At 46.8% G+C, this 17,254-nt stretch overlaps 1 protein-coding gene across 1 annotated transcript in view; it reads right to left on the reverse strand.

The window, feature by feature from the left end:
* NSUN2 (NOP2/Sun RNA methyltransferase 2) overlaps positions 1 to 17,254 on the reverse strand; it is a 506,360-nt gene that overhangs the window by 374,018 nt on the left and 115,088 nt on the right. The gene's annotated exons all lie outside the window — the stretch shown is intronic.

Here is a 17,254-nt window from a genome sequence, read left to right on the forward strand (position 1 = left end):
TACTTTAAACAAAGACATGTGTTAGCAGCAAGATGTAATCTTATAGAAGAGTATGCCAAATTGCATCTTTGAAGATGCAATAGGTAACAGATAATGTTTTGGATGGAAGCATCTAATGGGTTGATTTGGTTATTTTTGCAATAAATTACAAATCTCTTCCATTTGGCTGCATAGCATGCTCGAGTAGTTGGACGCCTTACCTCCTTGATAATGTTCATGCAATCAGGAGGCAAATTAAGGTACCCAAACTCTAAGACTTCAGGAGCCAGATCGCTAGGTTCATCGGATTGGGATCTGGGTGCCTGATTTCTCCATGGTTCGGAGTTAAAAGATGTGGCGAGAGGCGCAGTCTTTGGTGGGGAACTACTGAAAGTTCTAGGAATGTTGTGCACCATGGTTGTCTTGCCCATGTGGGAGCAACCAGGATCATTGTGACTGCTGTCGTAGTTTGCGTGCCACCAGCGGAATCAGTGGGGCTGGTGGAAAAGCATACGCAAATCTGCCTGACCAGTTAATCCATATCGCATTGCCCTGTGACAACGGATGTGGGAACCTGGTGGCAAAGTACTGGCATTTTGAGTTTTCGTTTGTGGCAAACAGGTCTATCTCTGGATGCCCCCATTGCTGAAAGAATGGTTTGAGAACCTGAGGGTGAATCTCCCATTCGTGTAGCTGTTGGCTGTGCCTGCTTAGCAGATCTGCTACTTGATTGTCTTTCCCCGGTAGGTGTTCTGCTAGGAGAAAGATGTGTTTTGGATTTGCGCGCCTCCATATGCTCTGTGCTAGGTGAGATAGCTGTGGAGAGTGTGTCCCTCCCTGCTTTTGTATGTAATACATGGCAGTCATGTTGTCCGTCCAGATCAACACAGTCTTGTTGTACAAGTACTTCTGAAAAGCTTTCAGTGCTAGAAATACTGCGAGCAACTCTAAGTGGTTGATGTGCTGTGTTTTTTGTTTGATTGTCCAGAGCCCTTGAACTGTGAAATGAAGATGGTGGGCTTCCCAACCTGTCATTGATGCGTCCGCTGTTAGTACTACTTGTGGAACCGGCTCTTGGAACAGTCGCCCCTTGGAAAGTTTTTGTGGGTTCCACCACTGCAGAGAGTAGTAAGCGCGACTGTCCACCAACACTAGGTCTTTTAATTGTCCTTGAGCTTGGTTCCACTGCCTTGCCAGGCATTCTTGCAGTGGACGCATTTGAAGGCGGGAATGAGGGACAATGAATATACAGGAGGCCATCATGCCTATGAGCTGCATGAACACTCGAGCTGGTAAGGAGTGTTGTGGCTGAAACTTTTGAATGAGAGTCTGCATATTGGCTATCCTGGCTAGATTTGGATATGCTTTTGCTACTGAGGTATCTATTGTGGCTCCCAGATATTGCTGTATGTGGGAGGGCTGTAGATGGGATTTTGGGTAATTTATGGAAAACCCCAGACTGTGCAGCAGCTGGAGTGTTTGAGACGTATGGCTGGCACACTGCGCGTACGAGTTGGCCTTTATTAGCCAGTCGTCGAGGTATGGAAACACGTGGATGTGTTGCCTTCTGAGGTGTGCTGCTACAACTGCTAGGCATTTTGTGAAAACTCTTGGGGCCGTAGTTACCCCGAAGGGGAGAACTTTGAACTGATAATGTTGCCCTTCTATTGTGAACCTGAGGTATTTTCTGTGAGCTGGCTGTATAGGTATGTGAAAGTATACGTCTTTGAGGTCTAACGTAGCAAGGAAGTCGTTTTGCTGGAGTAACGGGAGTACTTGTTGTAGAGTGATCATATGGAAATGCTCTGAGAGTATGTATTGATTTAGCGGTCTGAGTTCTAAAATGGGTCTGAGGGACCCATCCTTCTTGGGAATTAGGAAGTATAGAGAGTATACTCCCATCCCTTGATGTTGAAAAGAGACTGGCTCTATGGCTCCCTTTTCTAGCATGGACGCGACCTCTTGTCGTAACAGTGTGATGTGTTCTTTGGACATAGGACGATGTTTGGGTGGTATGTTGGGTGGAATAGAAGTGAGTTCCAGGCAGTAACCATACTGGATAATTTGTCTCACCCACCTGTCTGTGGTAATGGCATTCCAGACTGGTAGGAATTGTTTTATTCTGCCTCCGACCGGTGTTGGGTGGTCCGGAGGGAGTGTGATAAAGTCACTGTTTGATGGCAGTGGAGGCTCTGGTGTTATTGCCTCCACGTCCCCTGCCCTTGTTATTGTTTCCCCTATAACCCCCTCTGTTGGAGCCTTTATTAAAGGTACTCTGGGTGTTACTTTTGAATGTAGAGGAAGCCTGTGATGTGTTGCCTCTTGCGGAGCCTCTGTAGGAGGAGCGACAAAAGGAACCTCTGTGTAGTTGAAACTGAAATGCGCCCATAGACTTAGCAGATTCAGTATCCTTTTTCATTTTGTCTAAGATGGAGTCTACTGCTGGACCAAACAGGAAATCTGGGTTAACTGGTTGGTTGAAGATTGTGGATTCCCCCTCGTTCTTAAAATCAGAGATGCGTAACCACGCATGCCTGCGTAGTAACACACTAGTATTAATAGATCTTGCTGCTGTATCAGCTGCGTCAAGCGCACATTTAATGGAAGCATTAGTTATAAATTTGCCTTCCTGAATGAGGTCGTTAGCTTTAGCTTTAAAAGGTTCTGGTAAGTGTTGCAGCAGACCTTCAAGTTCATCGTAGTGCACTTGATCATAGCTTGCTAATAAAGCCTGTGTTTGCAATCCTCCATTAATTTGCAGCTTGTGAGGCCACCCTTTTGCCTGAAGCTTCTAGGATCTTAGACTCCTTGTCAGGAGGGGGAGCATCTCCTGTTGTTTGTGAATTGGCTCTCTTTCGGGCGTTTGCCACTACTAGTGAGTCTAAAGGCAATTGGGATTTGATATAGGCGGGGTGGGAAGGGGCTGTCTTATATTTCTTCCCTACTCTGGGATTGAGTACACGCGCTCTGGCTGGATCTTTGAATATGTCTGGCGCATGTTTGAGTACCCCTTTTAACATAGGTAGTGTCCTGAAATTATTCTCAGAAGTAGGAAAGGTGTCAAATGAAAAGTCCTCTTCTATGGGGTCAGTGTGCATGTCCACATTGTGAGATTTTGCTGCCCTATCTAGCAATTGACTGAAAAGAATGGTGTCGTCAGTAGGCGATGGTTTTGTAGGGTATGGGAGGTGTCTCGGATGGGCTGTGGATCATATGGATCGTTTTGGTCATCCCATGGGTTATTTTGTGTATCAGGATCTTGTGCATCTGGATCCTGTGGCTCATCAAAATCGTTATGAGGATCTACCCCATGTTCTCTTCCTCATCATACTGTGAATGTGTAGGAGAGTAGGGCACAAAAGGCATATTAGGATAGAGAGGAGGAGGAGTGAAAGGTCTAGAGGGAGATGTCCCGAAGTCTTTTTTCTTTGGAGGAACAGGGGAAGGAGTGTCCGTGTCCAATGGTCTCTTTTTCCGATGATAAACTGTAACCTTTCCTGTTTCAGGTTTTATGTACAGTTTACATTGTTCCTCACTCACTGGATCAGGATAGAAGAGTTCTTCCTCAACTGTCCGTGGCGCCGATATTTTTGGCTTGGTGACTAGTCCGTGACTTTTTGGCTCGAGAGCCTTAGGTCGAGGAGCTGTGTCTGGTTCGAATGTTGCCTTAGGGTTGTAGGCCTTTTTCGGTTCGACGACTTCGTCCTTGTCGAAGTTCTTAACAGTCTTTTATGGTTCGGTGACCTTCTTTGGATCGACAACCTGTTTCGGATCGATACGTTTGTCTTGTTTTTTGTGCTCGACAACTTTTTTCGACTCGATGTTTTTGTTCGAGTCGACGGCTTTTTCCGTATCAACGGGCTTTTTCTTCGGGTCGAGTATCTTCTTTGGATCAATGACCTTCTGTGGCTTATAACTCTTTTTCGGTTCTAGAGCTTTCGGTTCGATAGCTTTCTTGGGTTGGCCGACCTTCTTTTGTTTGAGAACCTTCTTCGGTTCGACGATTTTTGGGTCGACACCCTGCTTTGGTTCGATGCCCTTCGGTTCAACAACCTTTTTCGGGTCGACAACCTTTTTGGGGAGAGTGTTACTCGGGCCGGGTGTATCAAAAGGCTTAGTCTTGGGCTTCTGAGCCGTGCCGGAAGGCGGGGCTTCTAAAGTAACTTGTCGATCTCAGCTAAAGCCTTTAGGCGATGGTCGACCGGAGCCTTTTCTTTTGGAATGAGCGGGGTTGGGGGCTGAGTACTCACCTTTTGCCCCAGCGTGATCTGGTAATCGGAGTCCGACTGGTCCTCGACGGTGACGATTTCTAGATCAGAGTCTACCGCTTCCGGGAGGTCGTGTTCGTCATCGAAGATGTTCTCCGGTTCCGGTGCTTGCCACTGCATCTCTTGCCTAGCGGCCCGTCGATTCCGGATGGTTTTCTTCGAACGGAATTAGGCACACACTGAGCAAGTTTGTTTGTTGTGGTCTGGTGATAAACACCTGTTGCATACTGTATGTTTGTCAGTATGCAGGAATTTGGCGTGGCATTGTGGGCACCTTTTGAACGGACTCCTTTCCATCTACAGCAAGGCGTCGAAAAGGCCCAGCGGCACGCGTCGACGACCGGATCGAGATGGAAAGTTTGGTCGAGTCAAGAAGTACCGAACGAGAACAATACTGTCGAGTTAGAAGGCCTTTTGGCCTTAGAAAGTAGGTTAGTTTTGATTCCGAAGTTGGAGTAGAGGAATAACATCCAAACCCAATGGCGGAAAAAAACAATCTGAGGATGGAGAATATGCCCATGTGCACTGCAGTCCAGGGGAGGGGTCACCTATCTCGTGATACTTCGAAGACTCTTCCAGGACAGCAAAGTGCAATCATCCGGACCAAACACTAGGCGGCGATCTATGCACAGATATGAATTCAGCAGCCCACCCACATGCCTCGAACATTACTTTTCAGGGTCAGTGCTGGGCTAAAAGATGCAGCACTGGTTTCTCTCCTGATAACAGGTGAGTAAATCGGAATTCTTTGTTCGGTTGATTTTAGATTAATATTTTAAAGTTTCAAAACTCCACAGAATTTCCGAGTGAAACCAGTCAGTTACCCTATGGAAGAAAAGTGAGTTATCGGCTTTTGGGTAAGTAGTCGACTGGCAGAGTTAAGGTTCTGGGCATAGACTCAGGGGTCTCCCAGGGTCAGGTAGGTACAGTTGGTACACCGTCAGCGGCACAGGGGCAGCCGGGTGCAGAGGTAGTGAGGCCCAATGTTATCCAATGAGAGGCAGGTGGCCTTCGGTTGGTGGCTGCTGGAAAGCAGGCCACATGGCTGTGGGAGGTGGGCTCCTGGTCACTTGCTCAGGGCAAATGGGGGAGTAGGTTAGGACAAATGTTGCACTGCCAGGGGCACTCGGGCGGCTGGGTGCAGGGTGCTCTTGAGCCATCGGGTGCTCAATGTTATTCAATGGAGATTTATATATTGGTAACGGTATAGATGAGCGCACAGCACAAGTCAAGGTACAAGTAATAGGGCAATAAATCCGTCAGGTGCTCAGGAGGAGGTGGGTGACTGGTTACCACAGTCACCAAGACAACCAAAAAGGTCCAAACAATTATTGTGATCCTCCGAGCACTCAATCATGTAACAAATAGTCTTTATATAGTTTCCACTATATCTTTAATGTTCAGTCTTCTTGTACATTCAATCCAAATGTCCTCATAAGATATTCGCAGCCAACGCACGTTTCGTCTAGTCCGTCTAGGACTAATGACTTCCTCAGGGCTGCAACCCAAATGCACATAATCAGTTTCAATTCACACTCGTTAGAGATAGCAAAATAGATGCATTTTACATTTTCCATCACTTAACTATTAATCATTCTTAATAGTTCATTCGACCATAACTTAGGTCCAATATGTATTTGCAAATATTAACAGATTGGTTATTTAAAGAAAACTCACTTTTACCAAATCCGTGTAAATCGCGTCATTGAATACAATTCAGATATATCAAAAGGTTCAAAACTATAATTACATACGAGTCATATGCAAAGTGCTTCAGTAAGGGTAAAGGTTTCGGTCACTGATAACAACCTTAGCCTACAGGTTATGTTAAGTCTCAACACTCTGACTGTTTAAACACTCACCTATTCCCAGTGGCGTATCCACGCTTAATTAGTCCACATGTAGTAAACCCGTTATATCTCAAGTGTATGTCTCCCCATCTGTAAATACAATTATCAGATACTACTGTCAAGTACTCAATATGTATCTCAGACTATTCTAGTAATAACTAGAAAATCACTGTGGGCAATAGAACTGTAAGTAACCAATTGTAACACTCACCAAATCATATGGTAAGTAATTCCACGATAATATTCCCGTAGCGCGTACACCAAATCATAATACTCCAACATCCGAGTAAATCTCAATCCAAAGTATCTTTATGTCAGATTACTCCGTCACTACCTATGGTCAAATAACAGCATCCTCAGTATTCAAAATTCTAGCTTCCTAGGTCTAAACAAAGTTGCAACAGGCTGCATAAATATATCATATGCTCACCTTGTAACTCTATAACAGCATTTCCCCGTATTTCTGATATCTTCAAATTTCACATAATTAGCCCACGTGTTCGTGTCTAATAGAAAACAATAACGATTGGATATATGTGTAAGCGACAAGAGTCTCAAGTGGTCTCAAAACCCTCCATAATCAATAATCGCACGAAAATATTCATGTGGCGTTCTTACCAACAGTCTGCCTGGAGTATCCCGACTTCGGCGTCCAGCGCGGGTGCCATCTTGGAGTGGCAATTTATATTAAATTACATGGGCGCCATCTTGTAGTATCCAATTTATAACGCGAATTCTCATACAAGTACCATTATGTGGTAACTCGTAACTAATGTTATGATATCCTAACATTAGTGTTAACACGAGTACAACTTCCCATATTATTTATTCGGCGTCCAGCGCGGGTGCCATCTTGGAGTGGCATTTTATATTACTTTTCACGGGCGCCATCTTGTAGTGTCAATTCGAATACCGCGAATTCTCATGCAGATACCATAACGTAGTAAATCGTGACTAGTATTATAATATCCTAACATTAGTTTTAACACCAGTATAATTTCACATGTTATTTATAATACGAACATATCTGCTCCCTACTATTAACTCAGCAAATTCACAATGAGAGACGATATCCCGTTTTTAGTTCTCTCATTTGGAACCATAGTTATTATGCCATTTGGTAGTTATAATCTCATCTGAGTAGATGAATCGGTTGAAAGAGAATTTGGATTACAATTTTCTTGCCCACAGTCTGATTTACGATATTTGCGCAACTATTCCTAACTAACAGTTTCTATAACCTGCAAGCCTCGGGAGTCCTCAGATATACCACCACCTTTTCCCTAGTCATCTTCACATGGCATACATCAAATTCAATTGATTACCAAGAAAAAGACAATTGCATGAGGCAGTAAGTTTCCTAGAAGTCACAAACAATTCAAAATTCAACCTCTATACACCATATCATTCTAATGTACAATCTCAAAAAATCATTATACTTTCTCATCATACAGAGTTGTTGGCGTTCGGAGACATTTATATACATAAAGAATAAAGCAGATAGTACCCTCAGCTTCCTAAGTAAAACTCATACTCATGGTCCACATTGAGACCACACTCAACCGCTTTAAGTCTAATCAGCCAAAGTACCTCACGCTTCCTCAAAGCCAACAGTCTATTGCCCCCTCGTGGGTCTGGTTTAATGTGGTCAATCCCATGGTAGCTGAAGATATGTTGGTCCTTATGCTCAAAATTCTGAACAATGTGTGACGCAATTGGGTATCTTGTGTCACCATTCTTTAGAGCCCTAAAGTGTTCAGCAATTCTCTCCCTGAGCCTCCTCTTGGTACTCCCTACATAGATCTTGCCACATTTGCATGAGATTACATATACCACATAGGCTGTGTCGCAATTAATAAACATACCAATAGTATATTTACCAGAGCCATTGTATTCAAAACACAGCACCTTTTTCATCGCCCATCTACATGATATACATCTTCCACACTTGTAAAAGCCTTTGAAGCTACTCAACCAGTCTGATTTGTTATGTTTAGTAGGGTAACTAGGACTCAACAAGTTCTTCAGTGTTGTCCCTCTTCTAAAAGTCACACTAGGTCTTTCATAAATAAACGATTTTAAGTCATTATCTACACAGTAGATAATGACTTAAAATCGTTTATTTATGAAAGACCTAGTGTGACTTTTAGAAGAGGGACAACACTGAAGAACTTGTCGCTTACACATATATCCAATCGTTATTGTTTTCTATTAGACACGAACACGTGGGCTAATTATGTGAAATTTGAAGATATCAGAAATACGGGGAAATGCTGTTATAGAGTTACAAGGTGAGCATATGATATATTTATGCAGCCTGTTGCAACTTTGTTTAGACCTAGGAAGCTAGAATTTTGAATACTGAGGATGCTGTTATTTGACCATAGGTAGTGACGGAGTAATCTGACATAAAGATACTTTGGATTGAGATTTACTCGGATGTTGGAGTATTATGATTTGGTGTACGCGCTACGGGAATATTATCGTGGAATTACTTACCATATGATTTGGTGAGTGTTACAATTGGTTACTTACAGTTCTATTGCCCACAGTGATTTTCTAGTTATTACTAGAATAGTCTGAGATACATATTGAGTACTTGACAGTAGTATCTGATAATTGTATTTACAGATGGGGAGACATACACTTGAGATATAACGGGTTTACTACATGTGGACTAATTAAGCGTGGATACGCCACTGGGAATAGGTGAGTGTTTAAACAGTCAGAGTGTTGAGACTTAACATAACCTGTAGGCTAAGGTTGTTATCAGTGACCGAAACCTTTACCCTTACTGAAGCACTTTGCATATGACTCGTATGTAATTATAGTTTTGAACCTTTTGATATATCTGAATTGTATTCAATGACGCGATTTACACGGATTTGGTAAAAGTGAGTTTTCTTTAAATAACCAATCTGTTAATATTTGCAAATACATATTGGACCTAAGTTATGGTCGAATGAACTATTAAGAATGATTAATAGTTAAGTGATGGAAAATGTAAAATGCATCTATTTTGCTATCTCTAACGAGTGTGAATTGAAACTGATTATGTGCATTTGGGTTGCAGCCCTGAGGAAGTCATTAGTCCTAGACGGACTAGACGAAACGTGCGTTGGCTGCGAATATCTTATGAGGACATTTGGATTGAATGTACAAGAAGACTGAACATTAAAGATATAGTGGAAACTATATAAAGACTATTTGTTACATGATTGAGTGCTCGGAGGATCACAATAATTATTCAATGGAGATCTTGGGAGATGAACAAATGCTGCAGGCTCGGGGACGGAGATTCTTCAGGAGCGACCACCACTTCGAGAGGTAAGTTGGGATCTTGGAGGATAGGTAGGCACCCAGGAGTTGGGCACAGAGGGCCGTGGGGCGCCGGGGTATCTTTTGACGTTGGGAATTCTTACCCTCGGCTGGTCGCGGTTGGAGGGGTCCCTTGCTGTGAGGCTGCAGGCTTCGTCTGGGTCGTCGTGGAGGGTACTTGGGCACTGGATTCCAGGTCACAATGGCCGGGGGGACGTCCTCAGGGTCTTTGCCCACTCAAGCACAGGTGGGGCTCAAGATGGCGTGGACTGAGGAACAAGTTACTTACCTTCGGTAACGCTTTTTCTGGTAGATACAATATCTGCCTGTGGATTCCTCACCTTGTGAATATCCCCTTGCGCCAGCAACATTCGGAAATTCTTTTCGTAGCTTCGCGCCGACGTGGACTTGGACGTCATAGAGGCACGGCATCGCTCGCGACTCCGCTGACGTCACCGACGCCTATAATAGGCCCACGCCGGCGTGATGACATCAGTTCCGCCCTTTTTTCCGTGCCTTCGAGGCACACGGACGGACCAATGACAGTAGACATATACCCAGTATACGCAGTATAAATATCAAGGAAACACACACAGTGTGAAGCAAATGCAACAAAACATTTGAAAATAGAACAAATACATAATAGAAACACTGGCATAGAAGAGTGGACAATGGGGAGGCGGGTGGGTCAGTGAGGAATCCACAGGCAGATATTGTATCTACCAGAAAAAGCGTTACCGAAGGTAAGTAACTTGTTCTTCTGATAGATACATCTGCCGTGTGGATTCCTCACCTTGTAAATAGAGTCCCAAAGCAGTCCCCACTCCCGGAGGAGGGTGTCCACTCTTCTTGACCAGGAAATCCTGAAGGACAGAGCGTGCAAAGTGACCGTCCCTCCTCACCTCGGAATCCAAGCAGTAATGCTTCGCGAATGTGTGGAGGGAAGACCAAGTTGCTGCTCTACAAATATCCTCAACAGGCACACCTCTAGCCAATGCTGGGGTCGAAGACTTAGCTCTAGTTGAATGAGCCCTTATACCCTCTGGAGGTTCCTTACCAGCCAAAGAGTAGCAGATCTTAATACTGAGAACGATCCATCTTGATAAAGTCCTCTTATGGACCGCTCTTCCTCTCTTGCAGCCAGCAAAGCCAATAAAGAGCTGGTCATCCAACCGACAGTCTTTAGTCCTGTCCAGGTAGAAAGACACCACCCTCTTGGGGTCCAGACGGTGCAATCTCTCCTCCTCCTTGGAAGGGTGAGGGGGAGGATAAAAGGTAGGGAGGGTAATGGATTGACCAAGGTGGAAAGGAGTCACCACCTTTGGCAGAAAAGCAGCCCTGGTCCTAAGAACCATTCGATCAGCATGAATGGTCAAGAAAGGGGGCTTGGAACTAAGAGCTTGAAGCTCGCTTACCCTCCTTGTCGAGGTTATTGCAGCGAGGAAGACAGACCCATCAGAAAGGTCAAAACAAGATTTAAGTCCCACTGAGGCACAATAAAAGGAGTAGGAGGGAACTTATTTATGAGGCCCTTCAAAAACCTTAAGACTACAGGAGATTTAAAAAAAGAGGGCTGGTCAGGCAAACAGATAAAAGCCGACAGCGCTGAAAGATAGCCCTTCACTGTGGCAACAGCAAGTCCTTGCTGCGCCAGAGAAAGGGCAAACTGGAGAACATCAGACAAATGGGCTCTCAAAGGGTCTATAGACCTCTCCCTGCACCAAGTGACAAATTTAGACCACCTATAAGAATAGATGGACTTAGTGGAGTCACGCCTGGCTGACAAAATAACATCCACTACATCAGACGGGAGAGAAAAAGAACTCAGGTTGCCCCGTTCGATCTCCAGGCATGAAGGTGTAAGGTCTGGAGGTGGGGGTGTAGAACCTGCCCCTCCATCTGGGAGAGGAGATCTGCCCTGTGAGCGAGACGGAGCGGCGAGAACGAGGAGAGGTGGAGAAGATCTGTGTACCACACCCTTCTTGGCCAATCCGGGGCGATCAATATAACTTGGGCCCGGTCTTGGCGAACCTTCCCCAGAACCCGAGGAATCAAGGGTATGGGAGGAAACGCGTAAAGGAGTTGCGAGCCCCAACTCAACTGAAACGCGTCCCCCAAGGCTCCTTACATCGGATACTGGAGACTGCAGAATAACGGGCAGTGAGCATTCTCTTGAGTGGCAAAAAGGTCCACCTGAGGAGTCCCCCACGTCCGAAAGATGTGGCGAACTACCTCCGGATGAAGCCTCCACTCGTGGTCGGCAGAGAACTGCCGACTGAGACTGTCTGCACAAACGTTCTGAACTCCGGCCAGATGATTTGCCATCAGACAAATCTGATGGTCCTGAACCCAGGACCAGAGACGCAGAGCCTCTCTGCAGAGACACTGCGACCCTACTCCTCCCTGCTTGTTGATGTACCACATCGCGGTCGTGTTGTCCGTCAGGACCTGAACCGACTGAACGCGAAGGGAAGGGAGGAAGGCCTTGAGCGCCAGACGTATCGCCCGCAACTCTAGAAGGTTGATATGAAGCAACCTTTCCTCCGGAGACCAAAGACCCTTGACCTCCAGGTCCCCCAGATGAGCACCCCACCCTAGAGTGGATGCATCCGTTATTACTGTGGCCACCGATGGAGGCAGTTGGAAAGGCTTTCCTTGCGACAGATTGCCTTCCACGCTCCACCAAGTCAGATCCGCTGCAGTTTCTCTGGAGATCCTCACTGCCTCCCTGAGATCTCCGTTGTGCTGATACCACTGCCTGCGGAGGCACCACTGGAGTGCCCTCATGTGCCAGCGTGCATGGTTGACCAACAGAATGCAAGAAGCCATCAGACCGAGCAGGCGAAGGACCTTCAGGACTGGAATAACCGCTCCATTGAAAAATAAAGGAATCATTGCCTGTATGTCGCGAATCCTTTGAGGAGGAGGGAATGCACGGCATACAGTTGTATCCAGTACCGCACCTATGAACAGGATGCGCTGGGAGGGCACCAGGTGAGACTTGGGTACATTTATTGAAAAACCCAACCTGTGCAACAACTGAGTTGTCTCCTGCAGATGATGGAGCACCTTCTCGGACGACTCCGCTTTGATCAGCCAGTCGTCCAGATACAAGAATACAGGTATCCTCGACCTTCTGAGATGTGCCGCCACCACTGCCATCACCTTGGTGAAGACTCGAGGCGCAGTAGTAAGACCAAATGGAAGGACCGCAAACTGGTAGTGCTGCGACCCAACCGTAAAACAGAGATACTTTCTGTGCGACTTCAAGATGGGAATATGAAAATACGCATCCTGTAAGTCGAGCGACACCATTCAGTCTTCTTCCAGCAGCGCTTGAAGAACCTGTGCAAGAGTGAGCATCTTGAACTTTTCCTGTTTCAGGTAAAGGTTCAAGATCCTGAGATCCAGGATCGGACGGAGCCTGCCATCCTTCTTGGGGATCAGAAAATACCGGGAGTAGCATCCCTGACCCCTCTCCTGCTCCGGAACCACCTCTATTGCACCTTTCTTGAACAGTGCCAGGACTTCTTCCTGCAAGAGAAGCAGGTGGTCCTCCGAACAAAAACCCTGGCAAGGAGGGTCATTTGGGGGAAACTCCCAAAAGGGAAGAGCATACCCATTCCCCACGAGATTGAGAACGCAAAGATCCGATGTTATCAATTCCCAATCTCCTAGGAAATGGGTAAGCCGGACCCCTACTGGGACCACATGATCCGGAATGGCGGATCTAGGGCTGCTTTGCTGCATTGGCAGGGGGCTGGGAAGGAGAAGAAGAGGAGGAGGAGGAGGAAGCTTGACGGCCTCTAGGACGGGCTCTTTGCCTGCCTCTGTATGATTTGTACAGCGTATTTTGCTGTTGCTGTGGCTGCTGCTGAGATGGTCTGTAGGAACGAAAGGAAGATCTGCCAAATCCTCTGAAGCGTCTTCCAGTAGTACCCCTGGACTGAAGACCCAAAGATTTAGCAGTGGCCCTACTGTCTTTAAAACGTTCCAAGGCCGCATCACCCTTCTTGCCAAATAATCCTGAGCCATCAAAAGGCAAGTCTATCAAAACAGACTGAACATCCGTAGAGAACTCCGACGTTTTAAGCCATGCGGCTCTCCTAGTGGCCACGGAAGAGCCCATGACCCTCGCTACAGAATCAGCAGTGTCCAGCCCACTCTGAATCACCTGCCTCGCAGCAGCCTGAGTGTCTGATATCACTTCCTGAAAATCCTTTCTATCCTCTTCAGGGATTTTCGGAACCAACTGTTTAACAGAATCCATCAAGGCATGGACATACCTTCCCATCAGACAAGTTGCGTTGGTTGACTTTAACGCCATACTGGCTGAGGAGAAGACCTTCTTGGCAGCCTGATCCTGCTTTCTGGACTCCTTATCCCCAGGAACCTGCGGAAAAGCACCAGCAGACCTCTTCGAGCAGGCAGCCTGCACAACCAAACTTTCAGGCAGGGGGTGCGTTGACAAAAAATCAGGGTCACCAGGCGCAACCCTGTATCTCCTCGCCACTGCCCTAGAAACCGCAGGAGTAGACAAGGGCTTCTTCCAAACCTCATAGATGGGTTCAGCTAACGCATCATTAAAGGGCAACATAGGCTCAATAGAAGAGGAGGGTGAGTGAAGAACTTCAGTTAGAAGATTCGACTTAAACTCAGCAGTGGGTAGAGTAATGTTCAACAAATTTGCCGCCTTTTTGATAACAGTGTGACAAGGCACCACATCCTTTGAAGGCACAGTCGACACCGAAGCCAAATCCCACTCAGGAGATAGTTCAAACCCACTGGCCTCTCCCAGGTCCCCAAAAGGATCTTCAGACTCCTGTAATTCTCCTTCCTCCATATCAGCATATCGATATTGTTCTTCCTCCATAAGTCTCTGGGCTTCTCTCCGTGACATTTCCTTCACGATAGAAGTCGAAGGATCCGGAACCGACTCCGACAGGGCCGGAGCCGGCGTCGAACTCGAAGTCGGATGAGGTCGTTTCACACGAGGTCGAACAGAATCCTGCCTCGGAGTCGTAGGCATCGGCGTCGATGGAACCGGCGTCGACGGAGTCGGCGTCGTACGCTTCAGCGTCGACAACACAGGCGGTGTCGGAAAATGCCAATGCGGTGGAAGAGCCAGCATAAAAGGCATAAAGGGCGCAGGAGCATAAGCCTGGGGAACACCCAAGTTGAAAGACATAGGACCCGTGGGACCAACAGGTGCACCAGACGGGTACATCGCCCTGGAATAAACACCAAACATAGCGTTCAGGAATTGGGATGGATCCTGACCGGGAGCCGGAAAATCTGGATACGGTCCTCCGGGTTGTTCCCGAGGAGGCGGATAGGACCCAAAGTCGACCTCTTCTCCGAGTTCCGGAACCGGGGTCGACGAACCCGCAGGCACCGGAACCTCGGCCTCACCAACCCCCTGCACCTCACCTTCATCCTCCTGACCAGAAGGATTGGACGGATCTGGGGAAGGGATAGCCATCTGCTTCTGCGACTCGGGCGAATTCGGATTCAAAGCTTCACCAACAGAGTCCTGAGCCTCCGACGCCGAAACCTCCGCTTCTTTATGAAGAAGTTTTACTTGCGACTTCGGCCTTGAACCAGAGTCCTTCCCTGAGTGATGACGTGACTCATGGCTCCTCTTCTTATGTTTTTTCCTAGAGAATCTCGAAACATGAGCTGAAGACGACTCAGAGCGCGACTTCGATCGAGACCGAGACCTCGAACGCCGACATCGAGACTTCAAAGTCTTTTTAACCTTTTTATTCTTCAGTTTTGCCACGAGGAGTTTCGTCTCCCTTTCCCGTAGGGCCTTTGGGGTCATCTTCTTGCAACAAGGGCAATCCTCGACGTCATGGTCGGAACTCAGGCACCAGACGCAGCACTCATGTGGGTCAGTAATAGACATAGTCTTGCCACATTCTCCGCAAGCCTTAAAGCCAGTCTTCTTCGACGACATCTCGAAGAAAATAGAAACAGCAATAACAGAACAAGAGTAACAAAGTTACTAGGAAGCTACAGTACGATCCCAGAAAACCGTTAGCGTCGACGACGCGGAAAAAAGGGAACTGATGTCATCACGCCGGCGTGGGCCTATTATAGGCGTCGGTGACGTCAGCGGAGTCGCGAGCGATGCCGTGCCTCTATGACGTCCAAGTTCACGTCGGCGCGAAGCTACGAAAAGAATTTCCGAATGTTGCTGGCGCAAGGGGATATTCACAAGGTGAGTAATCCACACGGCAGATGTATCTATCAGAAATTGTGCTTCACCTCGCCTCCCCCACATGAGGGGTGGAGTTGGAAGAGGTGGGCACACCTCTCTTCCTCACTTGTTTTTACCACCAGTTCTCCCGCCCAAAGTGGGGGTCAGAAGCAATGTGGACCAGTTGCTGAGAGCAGCAAGTAGCCTGGAGAAGCTCACAAAGGCGGCAAGTCTTTGAAGCTTCCCCTTCGTGAACCCTGCCCATCCTGGGGGAGGAGGCTTGGCACCTCGTCCCAGGATGTGCATTGTTTCAGTCCCCAGATAGCAGCAGGTTCTCGACCCAGGGGTCCAGAAACATGTCTGGTGTGGCAGCTGAAAGCAGCCACTCAGCCTGGACACTAGTGGTAGGTTAGTTTTCAGGGGGCATCTCTAGGATGCCCTTTGTGTGCATGTTTCATTACATCCCACACTGACATCAGTGTGGGATTAATGTGCTGAGAAGTTTGATACCAAACTTCTCAATTTTCAGAATTTTCAGTGTAGTCATTCTGATGCTGTGGAGTTCATAATGACAAACTCCCAGCACCATATACTCTTAATGGCACCACTGCACTTACAATGTCTAAGAATGGACTTGGACACTGTAGGGGTAGAGGGCTCATGCACGCCTCACCACTGGTACAGTGCACCCAGCTAGAGGGGTGATTGATCTATGCAAGGGAAGTGGGTTGGAGGGATGGCACACAGAAATGTGTGCCATGTTGACTCTTCACTTTGTTCTGCACCCAGACACACAGCCTGCAAAGGCAGTGTGAGAGTGTCAGGGTACAGGACCTCGAAGGTTGGCCCAATAAATGCGGCAGCCCTTAGAGGCCTTCTCTGGTCACAGTGCCCTGGGTACCTGTGGTACCATTTACCAGGGGCTGACCTGTGGCCAGAGAAGCCAATTGGGTTTAGGCTTCAATGCAATTTTAGGAAAAGAACATAGGCCCTGGGTACCTGATTAGCAGGAGCTCAGGGCACACTCAGTCAAAGCACATGAGTAATTCAGCGAAAAGTAGGGGCAACCATGCAGAAAGAAAGAGGGCACTTTCTCAGAAATACTCATGGCCTTAAGCCCCTGCAGTGCTTGCATGGAAAATATAATTCTGATGGAACTGTAGAAGTCCTCTGTACGTCGAATTCCACATTTTCCCATGTTGAGCATTTTCTTGATTAGATTGTGTAGCAGATTGACAGAAAAGCCTCTTGAATGTAGTAGAGACTATTCATTGTTAGCCCTCACTTATGCAACATGCAAAATCAAGATATAAACATGGGAAGAGAATTAATTATGGCTGGTCTCAGAGTCCATCCATGTCTGCCTCTTTGCCCATAAACACTCTCTGATTCTGCAAAACACCCAAGTCAGTCTTCAGTTCTCACTCCAAGTTATAGATCAAAACACAAACAAGAAAGAACTAAAATTAGGTAATATAAAAATCTACCAAAATAAAGAGTTCCGGAACCCATAGAAGGCCCCTAGGAAGTGACCCTTACCTAAGGGGTCGCTTCCTTTTTAACTAAAATACAATCCCTGGTGTCTAGTGGGCTTTTCTGCCCCCCTGGATGCAGATCGGCCAAAAAAACGGCCGATC

This window comes from Lissotriton helveticus, chromosome 4_1 (genome assembly GCF_964261635.1).
Source record: "Lissotriton helveticus chromosome 4_1, aLisHel1.1, whole genome shotgun sequence".
Classification (NCBI taxonomy): domain Eukaryota; kingdom Metazoa; phylum Chordata; class Amphibia; order Caudata; family Salamandridae; genus Lissotriton; species Lissotriton helveticus.